The following is a 22,588-nucleotide window of genomic DNA, read 5'->3' as shown; positions in this document are numbered from 1 at the left end:
TCAAGAGTGGCTCCAACAACACACTCTTCCTCCTCTCTCGGGCACCGTCAGCAATAATCATCGAAATCACTGTCTTGGCTTTCTGTTAATAAAAATTGTTGTGAAGCATTTTGCATTTGAACCCTTTGTTGCTTTTGCTGTTTTTGTGGTTTTATTACCTGTTCACATCCCTGAAATCCCACGTTTGGATTATATTTTTGAATTCCCCCACAATTCGGAAAAGGTGGTTGTGGCAACTGGTCCTGACGATTATTCACCTGTTGTTGTTGCTGTTGTTGTAATTGTCGCTGAATATTACATTCATTTAACCCCTGTTGCATCTGTAGCTGTTGCTGCACGTTAACACCATTCTGCATCTGTGGATTCAATAAGGGATTCTTTAAGTTTCTAGGAGGATGAGGACACTCGTCCCTCCAATGTCCAATTTCGCCACAATTAAAACAAGGTAATCTTTGTTTCAGCTCTTCTATCTTTGGGCTAAATTTCTTTTGGAAATTATTACCTTTAAACTTTCCTTGTATCTGGTTCGTATTTCCAGTTTGAACAAAATTATTGTTCTTATTTCCCATGCTGGCAATCTGTTGCTCAGCCACCTTTACCTGTGCCCACATGGCTTTCTCCTTTAGCTTCTTCTGTTTTACTTCTAATTCATCGCTACAATATTTTGCCTTTCTCAGAATATCATCAATAGATAGTGCTTGCCATCCGACAATACTAGTTCTGATCATTTCTCCAATTTCAGGTTTTAGTCCATAAACAAATCTATAGATAAAATGACTCATGTCTTTCTCATCTAATTTTTCATAACCACTGTATTGTTTAAAGATTAATAGTAGTCTTTCATAAAAAGAATGAACTGATTCTTTTGTTTCCTGCTCTGTTCTTTCTATTTTAACCCAATCAACTTCTTTGGGTGGAATTTTGTTTTTCATCCAAACAATTACTTTCTCATAAAAATCCATTACAAGTGGATTTGGGGCACCTGTTTCTTTGATTCGCTCAGGTTCTGTTTTTGGCCAACTAATAGATATTTTACATTCTGTCCAAAGATCAGATGGAACAACAATGTCAAAAAATCCATCCAAATCAATCCACAGAACTTTTGACACTTTGATAAATCTATCGACTTGCCTGTACCACTCAACAGGTTTCTCTCTTAATTTAGGAAAATCATTTGTGAATAACAGAATGTCTTGTCTCGACCATGGGACATGAACATATCCTCCACCTGCAACTTCTCTCATTGGAAATTGTTTTGACATTCTTTCTAATCTTTCATCTTCCTTCCTTTTGGTCCATTTCACTCTCCATTTGTTCAGTTCTCCTAGCTTTTTGATATAGACAATTAAATCTTTAATGTGAACTATTCTTCCCATTGAGTTCAAACTCTCAATGTCGCTTTCTGAGAAATCTAATCTGTAATGTTTTGCAAAATTCTTTTGTTTACTTACATCGATTTCAAGTTCTGCAGCTAGATCCTCTAATTGATCATATTTATTTTTCGTTTTCCATTGAATACTTTTGCAAATGAATAATAGTTCATCATCCCGATAGTAATTTAAACTATCTGGGCCAATTGTTCCAATTATTAATTCTTCTATATTCGCTTTTAATTTGGCCACATCAAGCTTTGGTGTAGTTACCCTGACTTCAGGACTTCCTACATCTGACATAGCACCCATTGGTGTTTTTGGAGATAAATCCTCATTAAAGGTTAAATCAGGCATTCTCGATCTAGAAGTGTTTAATTCTGTCAAGTTTGAATAAAATTTTTCAGCAGGCTTTTGAATTTTTGTATTTAAAGGAATAGTTAATCCAGTTTTGTTTGTATTTCTTTGATCAAATACAGGCTGAACAGGACCTATTGTTACTGGAACTGTGACAGCTTCCATGCCTTTTGTCATTCTTTTGATTAATTCTTCTTTAGACCTTAAGTATTCATTATAATCATTATCCTCAACATTCCTTTTTTCTCTTGTATAATCTTTTGGAGGTTCCCTTGCTCTTGGAGTCATTGAAAAATGTCTACCCTCATTTCGAGCATTCTCAAATTCTGGTCTTCTAGGAGTTTCAGTGATTTCACAATTATTTGGATAAAGTTTTGGAGCTTCATTAATTGGAGGTGCACTCGGTGAAGTTTCAGTAGAAACCACCGGAGTAGACCATGATCTAGGAGGTCTCAAAGGCTGATTAGGCTGTTTGTTTCTAGCAGTTGTATATATTTCTTCCATAATTGCATCCTCAGATTCACTTTCCATAGATTTTCCTGTAGGAGAACCCATTACCATTTCATGAATTAAATACAATCCTTCACTCATGTTTCCCTGTCTCCACATTCGCAATCTATCTTCATGAGTTTCTCTTTTCCATGATGGATTTTTAGAAGGTCTTTTAATTCCACTAGCTTCTCTTTGTAACTGATACATCTCATCTTCCCACTCAACTAAAGCTTCAAATTGAGTTGGTCTCGGTTTTGGAACAAGAGCATTCATTTTCTCTCGTAAGTTTCTTAAAACTCTTACATTAAATGAACCATCATCAGGCCAAGCCAAAACACCATCGTTTTTAGTATAGCGTTTCCAACTGTCGAACCATAAGACAGTATGATATCCGTATTCACCTTCCATGTACGCTGCAGGTGTTTTATACTTATGAAGTAGTTTACCACCTCGCGTTTCGATTTTCTTGTCAGGTGAAAATAAATTCTTAAATTTCTGAAATAATGTTGTCTTTTTCTCAACATGTTTAAAATGATAACTCATTTTTAAAAGTTAAATTTAATTCACAAAATAGTTCGTAAAATATTTCCGGGATGTTCTGCAAAACAACCAATCCGTGCGCGAAACACACCAACAAGCCAATGGCAGTTGAGCTACGTCAGTTTCTTGCTCAACCAATAAATTTGGAGAATTTCCGAAGGACCAATCAGCTCACAGGCCGTCAGAGACTCAGGAGCCAATCAGAATACAGCTTGTGACGTAGGTCACCCAATCCCAGCGCGGCTCTGTGACGTACACAGCAGCTGCGGTTTCTCGCTTCTCACTCCTGGCGCTTACCCCTCCTTCACAAAATCTTTTCACAGCGCCATTTTAAGAACACTTTTCAGTGTAAATTAATTCTTAACAATGACTTATAAAGACAACATCTGTTCGTTTCACTAATTAGGATAGTTTACATACATTCAAGTATCCACACTTCGGAATAGACGGCGCTATTCACACTAAGGATAATATTCAATTGTCAGTAGAGTAACCTTACCCCACCCTTCTAACACGTATAATTATGAACTCGCTTTGCTCTGAACCCACCGCGAAGTGAAAGTTCTAAGAGTTCCACTTGAACATAAAATACAACTCAAACTCGCACTTTTACACGGAAATTTCCTAAATTCAAACACACATGAAATCCGTACAGGACTCTCACCTGTTTATAGAAATCATGCACCGTTAGCAAAATAACGACGTTATCCGTACAGGGCTCTCACCTGTTTATAGATATGAAACATGTACCCGTACAGGACTCTAACCTGTTTATAGATAATCATGCACCGACGTTAAATTTTACCCTTCACTCAAGCTCGGATATAACTAATACTCTCATCACAGTGAGTTTTATGGAAGGCGCTTTGTCCCTATTCTCATGCTGTTTTGATTTCTTAGAAAATCCTCACTATACAAGATTCAGACCTAGCCCTAAAACTGTGCTGCTCGGCGACAACACTATGGTACACGGCGATACCTCTTGTGATACTCGGCGATATCACTACAAACTGAACAGATGGCTTGCGTGACTAATTTCTCGCCACACAATCTATACCGGTATAGCTTACAGATAGGCACGAAAAACGAACTTAACAAGTGTTAAAACATTAATCCTATTTGCATACCATGACGCAATCCTTAGCAACCAACATGTTACCTTGGTTACCTCTTAGCAACCATCAATTTCTGCTACCAGATAATTGATCCAGCGGGCTATAGAAAATATATCATAAACTACGCTACCCAACTTCATAACCTATAAACAAAATTTCTATATTATACACGGACCCATCTATGAACTTGATATATTTTGGGCCTACTGAATCAGGTGGTCAAAATAAATCTATATATACATTATTTACAAACTATAAACATTTTATACATTTGCAGAAAGAATATTGTCATTAGAATAAAACCCAATCATTTAAATGACCACTATAGACGACGTGATCTAACTAAAGGTAACCTATACTTCTAAATAACCAAGACCAGCTTGTTTGTCAAAAGTAAGATTTTATTTTCTAAATTATGGTATATATGTTGTAAGTTTTATAAATGAAATTTATTTGCAATAAAGCAAGCATGATGGTAAGAAATAAGAAAATTACAATTTAAGCAATTGAATTAACTTCAAAGAATTATATAAAGTTTAACATTTCTAAAACCTATTTTCCTAACTGAGCTAAATAGACAGAAATTAAAGTAAAGATCTTTGAGGATTCTTACGTGCTCCACGCAAAGTCCAGCAGCACATCACCCTCATCGGAAAGTCAGAAAGCAGCAGCCAGCCCAACCCTAAGGGCATGACTTTTTATACCTTTCTACGCTAACTAAACTAGCAAAGGAAAGTTTTCAGAAATACTCGACGTCCCATTGGCTGAGAGTGACAAGTGACATGTCACCCGATTCTTAAAAAGTTCCACAAAATCATGTCTTACAAAGACCATTGTCTCTTCCACGTGAAGCCAGAGGCTTCCTGCGATTGCAACTTTGTTTTAAGTCATCCTCGCAGCTTCCATAGTCTTACAGTGCAACTTCCGCGGATGCCAAGTTAAGGACTGACAAAAAGTTCACTTTCGACCTTGACCATGTCCGACAGAATGATGTCAGCTCATCAGTTTTTTGCTTTGTGAATGCAGCTTCAATAAACGTTTTAATTCAGAATGGGCGTCTCGTGACTTTCTGCAGAAATATGGATTAGCTCTTTTTGTGCGGCTCAAATAACTAGGCCTCAAAAGCAGGCAACTTATGATTTCTAGTATAAAACAAACACAAGAAAAGTATTAATGTAAGAAATAAAGTATATTCTGTATCCACCCCATGGTTTACTAAATAATTAACCCACCCGATTAATCAAAATGTTACCTAGCCATTGCAAACAAATAAAGCAGCGTTTATATTTACCAGTCTCCGTTTTTCTATGAGACCCATATGCACCTAGAATAGTAGAAATGACATCACACAGACAAGAAAAAGCAAAACAAGCACATGCTTATTTTAAGTATGCAGCAGTTAGTAATGACAAAAACGAAAACAATAAATTATTTTATTATTTTGCACGAACAAAAAGATGCAACAAATATGCACGTTTATGAGCACACATGTTAGTCCCCCCACGTGTAAAGTTTAATCTAGGTTGTATTAGCACGACATATCACAAATCATTAATAATTTTATTCATGTTATGGAAATGTGATTTTGCGAGTTTAAACAAAATTTTGTTTTCTATCTCGCTCCATCACCTGACAACACTAGGTCCAACATATTGGTGTCTAGCGGTGGGATCTTAACTGTGGTTGCAACTACTCTGCAGTAACTAAGTGTAATCCACTAACCTACACCTGGAGTTTTCTCCTGGCGGACTTCCTAATTTTTTTACTTTTGCTTTTTCAAAATTTATTCCTGGTGGTGGGGTGGAGGTAGCTGCAGGTTGCCCTTGTAACTCTATTCTTTTTGTGTGCTTGACCTTGAATTGCCTTTAGCAAAATGGAATTTGCACTGGAAGAACTGGACACTTATTCTGTGGTCCAGCTAAAAGACTTCTGCCAACAAATGGGAGTGTTGTTTAAGCGTGGTGCCAAGAAGGGGGAACTCCAGACCAGTTTGAGGGCTTGGGTGGAAGCGCGCAGAGAAGGGAAGGAGGAGGATGAGGGGACAGACCGGGACACGGTCATAGAGGTAGAGGGATTATTCCACCCTGAGGTGGGAAACCTACTCCCAGGACCAATGACCTCCTCTAGGGGGGGCAGTAGTGTCTCCGGTGGAAGCTTGACCGAAGCGGAACTCACAGACAGGAGGGAAAAGGGGCAACTGAAATGGGAGTTGGCCAAGTTAGAACAGGGGAGGGAGGAACAGAGGATGACTCATGAGCTTAGACTAAAAGAGCTAGAACTCAAGGCTCTACAGTTAGGACTCGCCAACTCTCCAAATGGTGGCAGCGAAATCAGAGAACCAACCAGGGAGTCCAGGCCCTACCTGCCTAAGGATATAGTTGCCAGCTATAGTCAGGGGGATGACATAGCCAAGTGGCTGGCTGCCTATGAGGTCTCCTTAAGAGCCCATGGGATCCAGGAGAAACACTGGGGGGGTGGGTTGTACAAGTACATGCCTCCTACTGGTCGGGACACCTTGTTAGCCTTAGAACCAAAGGAGCAGACCAACTACCCCACTATGAAGTTAGCGTTGATTAGAAAGTTTGGGCTAACCCCGGAAAAGTATCGCCAAAAGTTGAGGGGGAGCCACAAGTTAAGCACCCAGAACTGGGTGGATTTCCTGGATTATGCAAGGAAGGCATTGGAGGGCTGGGTACAGGGCAGTGAGGTGAAGGATTATGAGAGGTTGTATGATCTTTTTCTTAAGGAGCATCTACTCGAGAAATGCTTTCCCGAGCTGCGCCAACACCTGGTGGACAGCAAGCTGACCAACCCCCGGAAGCTTGCAGAGGAGGCGGACATCTGGGCAAGTACCCGGGTGTCCTCAAAGGGGACTGGAGGGGATTCCCAAAAGACCGGACAGGGTGCCCCTCAGAAGAAGGAGGGGGAAGATAAAAAGCGGGAGTTCTCTAAAGGTCCCCAAAACAGTTTCCAGGGAAAGGGAACAGGTTTCACCCCTAAGGCTAACCCACCCAGAAACCCTCATCCTGGCCAAAGCCAGCAGCCAAGGGTTGTCCACTGTTTTGAGTGTGGTGGTGTTGGACATTATAAGGGAGATGTCAGATGCCCAAAGAGAATGTGATGAACCGCTGCACTCCAGGGTAAACAATGTTATCCACAAGTAAATGTTCTTAATAGGTATTAGGTGCACAGGAAAACACCTTCTGAGTCCAAGAGGTGCTGCAAATCTAAGAACAAGAAAGCCTTACACGTAGTAAGGACGGATTCCTGAGCACTCTGGGATGCACAATGGTGCGTAATGCTAGTTATGCACACTATTTGAAATAAATGTCTGTAGTCATGGTATTTTGAATGATTTACTTCAAGGATTTATCCATGGTGACGATATAGTTCAACATATCAATCATATTCCATATTTCATCATATGGTGACGGTATAATTCAAAATATGAGTCCGAAGGTTATAGAGGTAATTTTAACTCCATAGGTTAAATAGTCCCCGATGCATTTCGTGCAAAGGTTGCACTTCTTCAGGGGGAATCTGGATAATAAAGGTAATAAAGAGACAAGGATGTAGGACGCTACAAACACAGGAGACTGCTACATATATATACATAGTCGGGGGGTTGGGTTTGCTAAGAGAATAATGTGTAACTAAACGGAAACTAGGGGAAAGTTAAAAGAAGGCTAAGATGGATAACGAGTAAACTAAGAGAAATGGTCCGTGCTCGATATTTATAATTGTTAAGTGACGTGATATCCCAAAAAGGAACCCAAAGGTTTACAACTGCAGGTAGGAACATGCATGAGACTGTAACAATGGTATTATGGAAGGTTTGGTAACCAGTGATGTGAGGTGAAGGACTGGCAATAATATACGACAAAAATATACAACAGCATTGGGTGCTTGATGATGTGAGGCGCGTGAACTACGTTGCATGCGGTATAAACGAGTAACGTGGAAAACGGACAGAAAACGGGAGAAAGAAAAACGTGTGCAGTGCCCACTTACCGGATGCTGGGCGTAGAGAATACGTAAATGGAATTCAAAAGGTATACTCCGGTTCGCAGTGAACGAAACCCGGAAGACGCCGTGCATGCGCGTTAGTTTCAGACTTATAGTAGAGGAAGGGTTAAGGGAATAGAAAGCGGACTGTGAGGGAAACAAAATGTAGTGAAGGATCGTGAAAAACGAAGGTCACCCAAAAGCATAAATCTAACTGACGAGGAATCCTGCAGGTGCGGAGTGTAAAATAAATGAAAGTGACCCAAATGACTTGCTCGGTTCGGTGTGGAAAAAAGGAGAAAGAAAGATTGTGTGTGAGGTCAATAGTAGATGCAGTTGCAGAGGGTAAAACAATTGGTTGCAAAAATCCTAATACTTGCAGGTCAATGAACAAGTGACAGATATGAGGTCAGGGAATAAGAGAAAAAGAAGGGTAGAAAAAAATGAACATGGAAAGTAGAAAAAAGGGGGAATTAGTGAGAAAAGTTGATAAGCATGGAAATGCATAGATTACAAAGAGAGACCAAACAGAGGCCAAACATGTATACAGTATATGGCTGTTAGGTGGCTAGTTATAGGTGGCAACTATATTCCAGTCTGCCGTTCAATCCTTTCGGATGTGTGGCCTGACCGAACCGAGCAAGTATTCTCTACACCCAGCATCCGGTAAGTGGGCACTGCACACGTTTTTCTTTCTCCCGTTTTCTGTCCGTTTTCCACGTTACTCGTTTATACTGCATGCACCGTAGTTCACGCGCCTCACATCATCAAGCACCCGATGCTGTTGTATATTTTTGTCGTATATTATTGCCAGTCCTTCACCTCACATCACTGGTTACCAAACCTTCCATAATACCATTGTTACAGTCTCATGCATGTTCCTACCTGCAGTTGCAAACCTTTGGGTTCCTTTTTAGGATATCACGTCACTTAACAATTATAAATATCGAGCACGGACCATTTCTCTTAGTTTACTCGTTATGCATCTTAGCCTTCTTTTAACTTTCCCCTAGTTTCCGTTTAGTTACACATTATTCTCTGTTAGCAAACCCAACCCCCGACTATGTATATATATGTAGCAGTCTCCTGTGTTTGTAGCGTCCTACATCCTTGTCTCTTTATTACCTTTATTATCCAGATTCCCCCTGAAGAAGTGCAACCTTTGCACGAAATGCATCGGGGACTATTTAACCTATGGAGTTAAAATTACCTCTATAACCTTCGGACTCATATTTTGAATTATACCGTCACCATATGATGAAATATGGAATATGATTGATATGTTGAACTATATCGTCACCATGGATAAATCCTTGAAGTAAATCATTCAAAATACCATGACTACAGACATTTATTTCAAATAGTGTGCATAACTAGCATTACGCACCATTGTGCATCCCAGAGTGCTCAGGAATCCGTCCTTACTACCTGTAAGGCTTTCTTGTTCTTAGATGCCCAAAGAGACCACCCCCTCCCACCGGAGGAAAAGCCCCGGGAGTAGCTAGTGTAGCACTCGGTAAGGAGTTGCCCTTAGATAAGGGGGGTGAGTGGGCGGGTGTCACCTTAGTGTCCCTGGGAGAACGGGAGATGGTTCCTAAGATCCAGGTGCCCCCAAATACTACCAAGTATGGGCAGTGGATCACCATCAATGGCCAGAGAGGGGAGGCTCTGAGGGATACAGGAGCCAGTATGACTATGGTGAGAAGTCATCTGGTGTCTCCAGAGCAGGTGATTCCCAATGTACTCCACCCCGCCGCGATGGCTGACGGCAGAATGGGCCACTACCCCGTGGCCGAGGATCCCTTTGAGTGGGAAGGGGTTGCAGGTTCACTTCGAGTTGCCGTAAGCCCTGCCGTGCCAGTTGATTGTCTGTTGGGGAATGACATGGAGCACAATGCTTGGAGAGAGGTGGAATACCGGACGCATTCAGAGATGCTAGGTACACCTGACTGGGCCTGTGTAAGCACAAGGTCTGCGACTGCCCGGAGAGGGAGTTCGCCTGGGTTGGAGCCTGGAACAATGGCCCAACCCGCTGCCAAAAAGGGACAGACCCGAAGACAGGAGAAGCCTGCTTCGGCTTCCACACCCCATGTGACAGATCGGCCACCTGCGGTGGTGGACCAGGAGTCCCTGGAGGGGGAAGTAGTTTCTATGGAGGACCTGCCCATCCCTGCTGAGTGGCATGTGGAGGGAGGGCCTACCAGAGAAGAGTTCTGTAAGGGCCAGAAGGAGTGCCCTACCCTTGAGGGACTGAGGCGACAGGCTGAAGCCCAGGCAGCAGGGGACGTTGCGGGACACTACCACATTTACTGGGAGGATGGACTCCTCTACAGTGAACCCAAGGTACCCTTACCTGGTTCATCAAGGGCCTTGGTAGTCCCACAACGGTACCGAGCCTTTCTGCTGGAATTGGCTCATGAAATTCCCTTGGCAGGACACTTAGGTCAGGACAAGACCTTTGCTCGGCTTGTCCCCCACTTTTACTGGCCTCAGATGAAAGTGGCGTCTAACACCTACTGTCGTACGTGTGTAACCTGCCAAGCCAGTGGGAAAACAGGGGTGAAGCTGAAAGCTCCCCTGGTACCACTTCCTGTCGTTAGCACCCCCTTTGAAAGGGTGGGCATCGACATTGTAGGGCAATTGGATCCACCAACAACAGCTGGTCACAGGTTCATCCTGGTTCTGGTGGATCATGCCACACGGTACCCAGAGGCAATTCCTCTGAGGACTGTCACTGCACCTGTGGTGGCTAGGGCCCTGATGGGGATCTTTACCCGAGTGGGTTTCCCCAAGGAAGTTGTGTCCGACAGGGGGTCCAACTTTATGTCAGCGTACATGCGGGCAATGTGGAAGGAGTGTGGAGTGACCTACCGGTTCACCACTCCCTATCACCCCCAGTCCAATGGACTGGTAGAAAGGTTCAACAAGACCTTGAAGGGCATGATCAGAGGTCTGCCTGAAAGCCTGCGGAGGAAATGGGACGTCCTCCTACCCTGTTTGCTATTCTCCTACAGGGAAATGCCACAGAAGGGAGTGGGCTTCAGCCCCTTTGAGCTTCTGTATGGGCACCCTGTACGCGGTCCTCTCAGCCTGGTGAAGGATGGATGGGAAAAGTCTCCCAGGAAACCCCCCCAGGATGTGGTGAGCTACATGCTGGCCTTCAGGAGCCAAATGGCGAAGTTGTGGAAGCAAGCTTCTGACAACTTGGAGGCCAGCCAGGCAGTAATGAAGGAGTGCTATGACGAAAACGCTCACCCGGTGGAGTTGGAGCCTGGCTAGAAAGTGTGGGTGATGGAACCCGGAGAGCTAAGTGCCCTTCAGGATCGCTGGACAGGCCCCTTTGAGGTGTTGGAAAAGAAGGGTAAGGCCACCTATCTGGTGGATCTTAAGACCCCTCGACAGCCCCTACGGGTGCTGCATGCCAATCGCCTCAAACCCCACCATGAGAGGCCCGAGGTCATCTTGATGATGGTGACTGATGGTGCCGAGGAAGCAGAAAGTGAGCCTCTCCCTGATCTCTTCTCGTCTCAAGAGAAGGATGGGTCGGTGGAGGGAGTGATTCTCTCCCCATCCCTAACTCCTGAGCAGCGAGAGGACTGCCGCCAGGTATTGGAGCAGTACTACTCGTTGTTCTCCCTTGTCCCGGGAAGAACCCACCTGTGTACCCATGATGTGGACACAGGGGACTGCCCACCAGTGAAGTCAAAGACCTACCGGCTGTCAGACAAGGTGAAGGCCAGCATCCACGGTGAGGTTACCAAGATGCTGGAGCTAGGAGTCATTGAACCTTCCAGTAGCCCCTGGTCCAGCCCAGTGGTGTTAGTACCAAAAGCTGCCCCACCAGGCACCACTCCAGAACTGAGGTTCTGTGTGGATTACCGGGGACTGAACTCAGTTACCAAAACTGATGCTCATCCGATCCCTAGGGCGGATGAATTAATTGACCGGCTAGGAGCTGCCCAATACCTAAGTACCTTTGACCTCACTTCGGGGTACTGGCAGATCTCCTTGACAGATGGAGCGAAGGAAATGTCAGCCTTCTCCACGCCCGAGGGACACTTCCAATTTTGTGTGATGCCCTTTGGGCTCAAGAATGCCCCTGCTACATTTCAGCGGCTGGAGAACCAGGTCCTCTCCGGAATGGAGGGTTTTTCCGCTGCCTACCTGGATGACATTGCTGTCTTCAGCAGCAGTTGGGAGGACCATTTGCAACATTTGCAAGCAGTTCTCCAGGCCCTGAAACAAGCTGGCTTGACAATCAAGGCCAGCAAATGTCAGATTGGGCAGGGGTCGGTTGTGTACCTTGGACACTTGGTGGGTAGGGGAACAGTGCAACCCCTTCAGGCAAAGATTGAGGCAATCATGGCCTGGGAACCCCCCAAGACCCAGACTGAGGTCCGAGCTTTCCTGGGCCTCACAGGATACTACCGTCGCTTTGTGAAGGGGTATGGCACTATTGTAGCGCCCCTCACAGAGCTTACCTCAAAGAAACAACCTCAACGGGTAGTTTGGACAGAGGCTTGTCAGCAAGCCTTTGAAAAGTTGAAGCAGGCAATGTGTGTAGTACCGGTCCTGAGGGCCCCAGACTTCTCCAAGGAGTTCATTGTCCAGACAGATGCATCAGAACATGGCATTGGGGCAGTGTTATCGCAACTTAATGAAGAGGGTCTGGATCAGCCTGTAGTTTTCCTATCCAGGAGACTGCTTCCCCGGGAACAGAAGTGGAGTGCAATTGAGAGGGAGGCTTTTGCGGTGGTGTGGGCTCTGAAGAAGCTGCAGCCATACCTGTTTGGCTCGCACTTCCTGGTTCAGACTGACCACCGCCCCCTTCGTTGGCTGATGCAGATGAAGGGGGAAAATCCCAAGCTGTTGAGATGGTCCATCTCCCTACAGGGAATGGACTTCCGGGTGGAACATCGGCCTGGAGTGGACCACGCCAATGCAGACGGTCTCTCCAGGTATTTCCGCCTTAGTGATGAGGACTCCCAAGGCGTTGGGTAGCTCTCCCCACTTTCAGCTGGGGGGGACGCGTGTTAGACCTGTCTGCCTTTGGGTAGTCCCTCCTATTAATTATTTATTTTGTCCCCTTTTTGCCCCTCATTCCCTTTCTATCTTTTTGTGTCCACTGGACTATTTTTATGGAGTTGGCCTGGGGGATAGATGCTCTTTTGCCCTTATAGTTTTTCACCTCAGGCCTAGGTGCCTTTTCTGACTGGGATTCACCCAGATCAACAAAATGGTGGATATTAACTGCCACAACTGTCATCCCCTAGAAAGCCCCATAGGTTAACATAGAGCCTTCTGGAACCTTCTGGATCCTACTGGACCCTATGTGGACAGGCTATATAAGGGCAGAAGTCAGGAAGCCATTTTGCGTAGTCTAGAGAGTGTGAGGAGTGAGGCAGTGGTGAGGGGAGGTGGACGCACAGAGAGAAGTTAGTTTGACAGGAAGTTTGACAGCCTCTTCTGGAAGTCGTTTCCCCCCTAGCCTTTGACCAAACCCTCTGGTGGAACCTTGTTATATGAGGGAGTCAGCTCAGTGATTTCAGTTGGCCCCTCTTTGAGATCCTCTGGCCCCTGCTAGCCTAAAGCCTCGCCGCTGACTGGGTAAAATCCTCTTCCTTTAAATTGCCTTACCGGTCTCTCCGAAGAGTGGAATTGAGACGCCCTGCACCGGCTGATGAATCTGTGAGGCGGAGGCGAGGGACTTCAGCAGAGCTGTTGGGCTGGAGTAGGAGCTAAGAAACGCTGATCTCCGCGCATGCTCAGAAGCGCGAAGCAGTAACCAGCGTCAGTGGGCGCCGCGTCCCTTGCCAAAGTGAAGCGGCCGGCGTGCTGCGCAGGCCAAGTGCGAGGAGGGGCAGTGCCGTCAAGGAGGAGCGCTGTCTCTGCAGCGGGCAGGCTTTTAAGGCGGGCGGCCCCAGAGGAGCGGAAGCGACTTGTGCACCGCGCAGGCCCAGTGGAGGGCTAAAAGAACTATCGGCTGGTCCGTAAGCGAGGGCGGATCCCCGGAGCTGAGCAGGCTCTGTATGTGAGCCGCTATCCTCTCGCGCATGCCTGGTAAGGCCGCCTCCCTTAACGAAGGCGGAGACAGCGTCTGAGGAGGAACCGGGCGTGAGGCGAGCGCCGGCTTCCTTCAGCTTGTGTGGCCCGTTTTCCCCACGTCAGCTCTAACCACAAGGGGCTGGTTTAGCGGGCGAGGAGGGTCGAGCGGCAGGCTGTGACACACCGAACTTCCCTCCCCCGGTGATCCGGAACTTTGGCACAGTGGGCCCAGCGCTGCAAAGTAAGGAGTGGGTGAAGGGGGAAGAGTGAAGGTTGGAGACCTTGTGATCAAAGGGCAGAGGAGCGATACCTTATGCTCGGCCTCATTAGAGTGAACTACATCCATCAGATGCCTACAAGACTTCCACAAGGAACCCGATCGGATTAAAGCTGATCTGGAATGTTGATTAAGTGGTGCTAATATATAAACCTCCTTGTGGCAGAACTAGAGAAGAGTTTACACGGAGTAGTGGAGTGGGGGGTTAATAACCATTCCACCTTGTGGTTGTAGTCAGGGGGATAACTGGAATTAACCTATCTTGAAAGACCAGAGTCTACCTGAGCTTGTAATGTGGCCAGATACTTCTTCTTGAAAGCCTATGTATCGTACTGTAATGCTGGTAAATTGAATTGTGAGATCTCTTTACAGATGTGTAGTATTTAATAAAGTCACTGTTGGATGCAATTTTTCTGTACTGACTAAAGATGTACAATGGAAAAGTGAACAAAGTATTATTTTTATAAAACGGCACGTATTTTCCTACAAAAAGACTGGTGTAGCGTAATTTTTGAGTGGAATTGCAGGGAGTTACTGCTGGGTAGTGTGCAACCTTTACACATGTGCCTCTATTAGTGACTGTCTTACCCTAGGCCAGGCTACCCTAGGTGACCTGACAACACTAGGTCCAACACACTGGTATAGGGTTACCAGAGATTTGTGGGGCATCGGCTTGAACCAGGTGCTAAACTTTGTCCACCTCATTAGCAAACAGTGAAAAGAGGAGTGGGGCAAGGACACAGCCCTGGTGAATGCCTTGCTTCACATCAAACTTTGGTGTGCGTTTGCCCTGCCACCCATATTGCACCTTACTTAAGAGCATCTCATTAAGTCTTGCAAGGAAACAAATAATTGGTTTAGGTGCGCCAAGGCTAGGCAAAGTTGGCCAGAGGAATGAATGGTCAATGAGATCAAATGCCCTACTAAGGTCTGCAAAAAATAAGTATAATCTCCCTTCTTTGGCACACAGATATTTGCCTATTAATAATTCCAGATTAATACACTGCTCTATGGTCCCTACGCCCTTCCTAAAACCACATTGAGCTGGGGAGAGTATTACCTTTTCATTTGCCCACTCTTCTAATCTCACTAAAAGGACTTTGCTCATCACCTTAACTGAGAAGTCTAGGAGTGATATGGGGTGGTATTTTTTTGCTTCTGACTTATTACCTTTCGCGAATATGGGAATGATAACAGATTGGCCCCATGAAGTAGGGATATGCTCTGTTACAGCTGTATTAAATACCCTGGTGAGAATGGGCGCCCATAAATCTGTTGCAGCTTTATAGACATCTACTGGGACCCTAAAACCATTATCATTCTCAGTATATACTCTCTATAGGTGACTAGCAAACACTGCAATGAATATAAAATTATATAGGCATTGTATACACTGAAAATGAAAAAGCCCTTGTATTCTTCCTTTCAAATTCCTCATTTCACTGTGTTCACCTGGCTACAATATTCATATAATTCGTATTTCGACATCATGAATAATTAAGAAGTTCCTTTGAGGTCCCTTAAATGACAGGTTTGTTGATGCTAAACCTTTTATTTTTTTCCTAATTTCAATGTCATGTATTTTGGGTCGATAGAATTGTGTTTCTTCCTTGGTAAGTTTTTGACTTGGTACGGGAACAGTTTTCAGAAAATGCAATCAAATAAGCAACGTCCTGTTTAAATGATTTAGAATGTCTTTGAACATCAGCATGGTGAAAGCTCACCAGGTTTTTAAGGTGACGTCTTACATTTACACTTGGTTCAAGATCATAACTCTTCAATAATACATCATAATTTAAAAGTTCAGACACGAGATGTTAAATGTAAAATTCACATTCGATTTTTTAAGTCAAGGCTAAGGACTGGGAAAATGGATAAAAAAACAGATACTCGTGTTTTTTTAATTATGAATTTCCATCTTCAACAGACACGAATAAGAATCTTTCGGGACACTGGCTTGGATCACTGTATTGGGGGCAATATTTGGGTGATATTTTATAATATGATTTTGTCAACGAATTTCCCTCCTGTGAATTAAGTCCATTTTCTTATAAGCAAAATATATAATCCCAAGTGCTAAGTAAGTGCTCATTATAGAGACATGTGAATATAAATGTTAGCATACAAGACCCAATGACAAAAACAGTTCCATATTTAACAAGTTAATAAGAACATTCAACAAAGAAATTTACAAGAGAGCTGTTTCTAAAAAATAGATGTTTTATGAAACCAGATATAAATGGGAAACTTACAAAAAAATACTTGTTAATACACACGTACATATGCTATTACAAAACCTAAAACATTACAGATACCTTGTAGAAAAAACAAGCACACATCTGTGCACCATCTGTCTGGCTCAAGTCATGCACTTCTTATTCTGAACGTGTGACTGAATTAGCTTTGTTTTGTACCGTTTTTCCAATGTTATAAAATACAACATACAAAAAAACGTTCAAACTAAAAAATAGTAATGCTTTTGACAAAGAAAACACTCAATGCAAAAAAAAATCTAGTATGCTTGCTAAAAAAAAAAAAAATCTATGTGAAATGTGCTTTCATTGAAAACATTTTGGCATAAAGAACTCTAAAGTTTGGAACTTTAACCTCCAATATGTGACTTCTTTAAATTCACCTTTCTTATTTTAATGAAAGTTCCTCCCCTTATTGCAAGTGCCTATGGTTCACGCACATAATTGCCTATATTTTATGTAAATGGAATTGTTACAGCGGAAAATGATATACAAACGCGTCTACCGCACAAAGTCAAATAAAGGGCCTGAGTAAGCCTATTCTTTCATATGCATTGGCATCTTATAGCAGCCTGGGAAACGCAGCACTGACAGATGTGGCCAGAGACGAGGCCTGCAAAAAGTGAATGAGCATCGCTCCAATAGACCACAATTAATTGACTTTTAAAATGACTTCTTTTTCACAGTTCTACATGGCTGAGCAGGATTCACAAATTGCTGTCTTGAACTTTTTAATGGGACAAAATAGCTGCCAATGAAAGTCTAAATGACACGAACTTTGAATGGGGGCGCCACAATGACCACATCGTGACACGTTTTTAAGTGACATATTGATTATTTGAGCAGTTGCAGCCACTCAATCCAAGAAAGAAAAAAAGCTAATTGTTAAAAGGCAAGAATTACCCACACGGTCCTTTGGAAACCGAAAACAATGATGTTATAGGGGGAAATCGTTAAATGAAGCACAGGGACAAGTTTATATATGCTGTGCCATCAGGAGCTGGTGCATATTACAAACGTCAATAAACAAAATATTTTTACATTTCACACGTTATCTGCATGTTGTTTGGCACACAATTGTTTTAGGTAATGGCAAAATGCTTAAAATAACAAATACACAATTATTAGTTCACCTAACAATCAATACACTCATCACACAACAGAAAACCACAGGAATTATAATGTACATTTTGTCCCACTGTTAATATAACTACGTTTTAAAACCTCTTGGGCTGACGTGCAATGAAAGATAACTACATATAACTAGGTCGAATGATGTTTGGAGGAGAGGAGGAACTATTTTTCTACAAAGAACAACAATCTCTACTTTGTTGTGTTGATGGAACTTCAGGGTTTCTCTTCACAGCACAACAGTTGATTTTCATCATGGGGAAAGGTATTCACACACGTTCATGCAGTATCACCGACCAGAGCGTTATTTCTACATTATATCTTGTGCAGGAAAGCAGGATTTCAGGCACAAGTAGGAGCCAGTGGAAGGAAGGTAAAGACAAAGAGGAGAAAGTAAGTGAGAATAATCAGGGGTAAAAATAGACTAGGGAAAATGGGAATATTTTATGTCGAATGGGGAGGGACAGGAAGAGGGCACATTTGTTGTATCCACCTTCATTTTTCTTCCAAAGTTTTCTTTTCATTTTCATTATCAGATGAGGGGAAGATGAAATAGATTACATTTGGTAATAGCACAGAGAGCTATATGAAATGCTGACTACCTATTTAGCATTTTAGATAGTTAGGTGTCTACAGGTTGGATACTCTGCGCTGAGGTACTCATCATGCACAAGTAGTTCAAGTTGTCTATGATGCCACTCAGAATCCCAAAATGAAAAACTCCAATTCAAAAATGAACATTACTGACGACCTCTCCAACTGCATTGAATCACAATTCTGCCCTGTAATTTAGAAAGCACACCTATAGTTTCAATTTATAGTTACCAGTTGTGAACGAAATTGTAGCGTGCCACCAGCTGCGCACCAGTGATCCAGGTATGCACACATCTGAACAGAAACCATACACACAACCCTGATGGGTATTTAGATGCCCGGCACTGCATTAACGGTACTGATGTTTGTATACAGCATTTACCAATTGCTCAAATATTCATTAATTCATTTCTAAAAAAATGTACTCTGTATCATCAATTAATTTCCATATGCAAATCATTCTTAATTTCATCAGTTTGAAGTTATATTCATCTTTAAGTGTCATTTTTAGGGTTCACCTGGCGTTACAGCGCGAAGCGCTACCGCTAGCGAGCCTTATTGTTGTTGTGAAGGCCTCCCCAAGTGGTACAGACCGGTGCACGAGCAGAAACCGTTCTGTGAACACGCGAGCCGCAGGGAACGCCAACGTTCACGCTCACGGCGTCACGCTCTTGCCCTCCCACGTCTCTTCCAAGGCGCTCTCCAGGCCGACTTGTTTTAGGACTTGTGCCCTGAGCAGGAGGGATGGTGAGCAACTGGGCATGGCAGTAAGTACCCTCAAAGTGACAGACACCCTCTCGGAGAGTTCAAAGTGGTGCTCTGTTTTCGTGTGAGCTGGCAGGCTTAGGGTGTTATCGCGCCAGACCAGAAGTGCTGGGTTATTTAAAGTGGGGGCCTTGTTTACAGGGCTCAAGGGCAGGTCTGCTCGAGGGGCTTTATGTGGTCACCCCCCGCCCCCGAACAGGTCTGGAGACTCTCTGGCTAATGCAACCTCCGAGGCCCTGAAATCAGCCATTATTGTAACTTAAGCAAAGACCCCAAAATAGGCAAGTGTCTGAAACGGAGACCCCCTTTGAGCTTCTAATGACCGAATGCAAATTTTGCTGCCCACTGAGGGGCGTGTACCTGATTTCTAAAGATCATGTTAATTGTCCTCTCCCTGCCCCCAACCCGTGCAATAGGCCTATGAATTTCTGAGATTTAAGATTTAGAAGTTGAATTGTTACGCATTACTAGCCTGTTTCGTTACTGTTGCAAATATTTTTTATATTTCCATTAAACCAGTGCTGCACACGCTGACGAGGCGCTGTAAGCGCATTTGCTGTTGGGTCGCATGCTACCCCGTGGGTGTGCTTGGAAGTCTGTGGATGTGTGTGCGAGGGCCTGAGTTGTACTTTTTATGTGACTTTGCGCTGCAGGTATGGTGTGCAGTGAAGCAAAAGGAATGATTGATGCACGCTAGTGCATGGATGGAGTAGTGCGTCAATGCATAATTTATGTAAAGTACACATACTAACACCAAGGGTTCTAAGAGCGCCTATGTTTAGGATGAGACATCTGCCCAAGATCACACATTCTTATTATGATCGATGATTGTTATTGCGCACCAATCACACTTTAAGGGCTTTTGGCTCTGTTACAGACATTTCCCTCATTCCCTCATGTGTGTAGGTATGTAGGAGTGTGTGTGTGCTTGTATATGTGCATGCGTGTATGTGTAGATCTATTTCCCTGTGGTAATGCTGTATATGTATGGGCATGCTTCGTTAAGTGCAGGTCTGTGTGCACATGTGTGTCTGTGTTTGTGTGTATGCGTTTGTGCCTGCATGTGTGTGAATGAGTGTGTGTGTGTGTGAATGCTTGCTTGTGTGTTTGCATGTATCTGTGTATGAGGCTTCAGCTGGCTGTGTTTCTGAATGTGGGTATGTCTGTGTATGCGTTTGTCTGTGTATGCGTGTTTCTGTGCCTACAAGTTTGTGTGAGGCTCTCTGTGCACAACAATACAAACAAAAGGGCCATTACACACCTGAACGAGTTGTTATACTCTGTTGTACTCCTTTGTTTTACCTTTGTCTACTTTGTATTTATTGCTACTTGTTCTATGTATGTGCTTTGAAGCTGATGTCTTGGCATGCCAGCACTATATACATTGGATACAAGTATTCTAGTATTAAAAACAACGAAAACATATTCAATAAGTGTGTTTTATGCCAGGAAGTAATTGCAAATTACTTAAAACTGTGGCAATCAGGATTGGTTAGTGTTTTATTACGAAAAGGCCATTTCTCTTTTTATTTCTTTTTTTTATAACTATGTTAATACTACATAAAAACATACACAACGGAGTACGTTATTTTATTAAGGTGGCGAGGGCATATCTATTGCATAGGTAAAAATATTTGGCATTTACAATACCAATAGCTCCAAAACAGACAACTGCGAGACCTATTGCATTTCCAATGCTTGTTGTATCAGCGGTTGATGGCCTTGTGTTTTTGAAGTCATTTTTCTGTTTTTGTGGGTTGTTGAAACTTTGTGTCTTGCCAGGAAAAGAATCTGTTGAGGCACCCCAGCGTGTGAAAGTAGAGTGTGTTGGTATGAATGTGGTGGTTAGCTGAATATGAGTATGAATCAGGCATAGAGTGCCTGAATTGTAGGGAGACTGGAGAAAAGTGTGTGTGAAGTGTAATTCCAAATGGGTTTCCAAAGGGCAATCTAGGGGAGTGAAAGTTATTTTTGTTAAGGAAATGAAGTATTTATAACTTGAGATGTTTTGAATAATTTGATGTAAACTGGCATAAACAAAGTTTTGATTAAATCAAAATGAAAAAGTGGTTTTGATGGCTCGTGTTTGACTCATTGCCTATCAATGAAATGGTTAAAGAAAGGTGCAGTACTGGCGTTTTGATTTGTTAATTTTTGTATCAGAAGCATCATCATACAACGCACCAATGTATTTTGGGCAAAATCACCCTAGCTCATAGGGGCGCAAGTTAAGGAGACCATGAAACAAAAACATGTGGGACTGCCACAAAAACGCATTAGAAACACAGACCTACTTTTTGCATTAAAGATCTAAAACACACCTTTGAAACAAAAGAAAAGGTTTTAACGCTAAAAAAGTTCTTCCAAGATAACACAGAACTCGATTTCGAATTGTATCACTCAGTCGATGATCACACTAAAGTGGATTAATACGTGAATTTTAGGAGAAAGACATGGGCAACTTATACATATATAGAGTCCTAATAGATCCTGCTTAGAAATTCTGACGAGGTTTGTCCATCTGATGTAGGAAAAAAAACATCACCAAGATGATTCAACTCAAGCAATAATAGGAAGTGCAGTGGACTCGTGCTCAATGAAATAATCGTGTGCAATCAATGAGTCCATGGACAAGTCAATTAAGGTGAATAGCCAGGTCTTACTCGTAGGGTTGTCATTCTAAATTCTGTTCTAAATAAAGATTCGGGGAATACTGCAAGGCAGCCTGAAAATTATGCTGCCACTGCATGGTAGTTCATGAATCTTTATTTACACAACTGATGAACACTGTATACAAGCCTCAGTACTGATAAATGTGGTACTCATCATCACAATACCCCACATGGTGGTGTGTACTGTTTCTGAACCTCAGCAGTTGCACCATCCCCATAATGTTTCTTTCTTACTGAAAGTTTCTAAATCGTTCTTGGAAGTTTTGAGCAACAGTCTGTAGCCTCCAATCCTGTGGTACCTTCTGAAAGACATAATGGTGCAGCTCTTGGTTTACCCTTTGACGTGAGATACACAATGGACCTTTCCACCCAGTTGTCTCAAGGGGGTCCCTTCCCTGAACCCCACCATCACAAGACCTGCTGGTAGCATATACGCTTTAGGGTGCCCAGCTGAATTAGGGTTCCCTATATCAATATGCAACCATTTGTAATTGTAAAAACAGCAGTTGCTAGATCGAAGAATCAATGATGCCCTTAAGTGAGAACCTCACCACCCCACACTACATCTCCAGTTGTTTGTTTTAAGGGTTGTCTGGGGAAAATACTTATCATAGCCTCTGTAAGCCCCTACAGGCATATGCACACCAAGCTGCACTTAATTCTTGAAAAATGACCTTCCTAGACTCCAGTTTCAGGAGGTAAACTATGCCCAAGGGTGTTTGTCTGAACCTTTTAAATCTAGGGAACACATTAACCAAAAATTGGGTGAGAGTTGTGGTCCTTCCGGCTTAATCTTTTATTCAATGTTTTAAAGAACACTTCTTGTATACAGAGGTGTGTGTAATCTGCTGCTTTTGGTGCTTCCAGAAGGTGGAAATCACTGTGGCCCACATACTCCTGAGTTGGAAGATGACTGAGGCCCATAGAGAAGCTAAGCTGGCTGTACTGCTGACCTTGCCTACTTGGAAGACCC

Source organism: Lissotriton helveticus, chromosome 7, assembly GCF_964261635.1.
Source record: "Lissotriton helveticus chromosome 7, aLisHel1.1, whole genome shotgun sequence".
Lineage (NCBI taxonomy): Eukaryota > Metazoa > Chordata > Amphibia > Caudata > Salamandridae > Lissotriton > Lissotriton helveticus.
Note: the sequence above shows the minus strand (reverse complement) of the source record.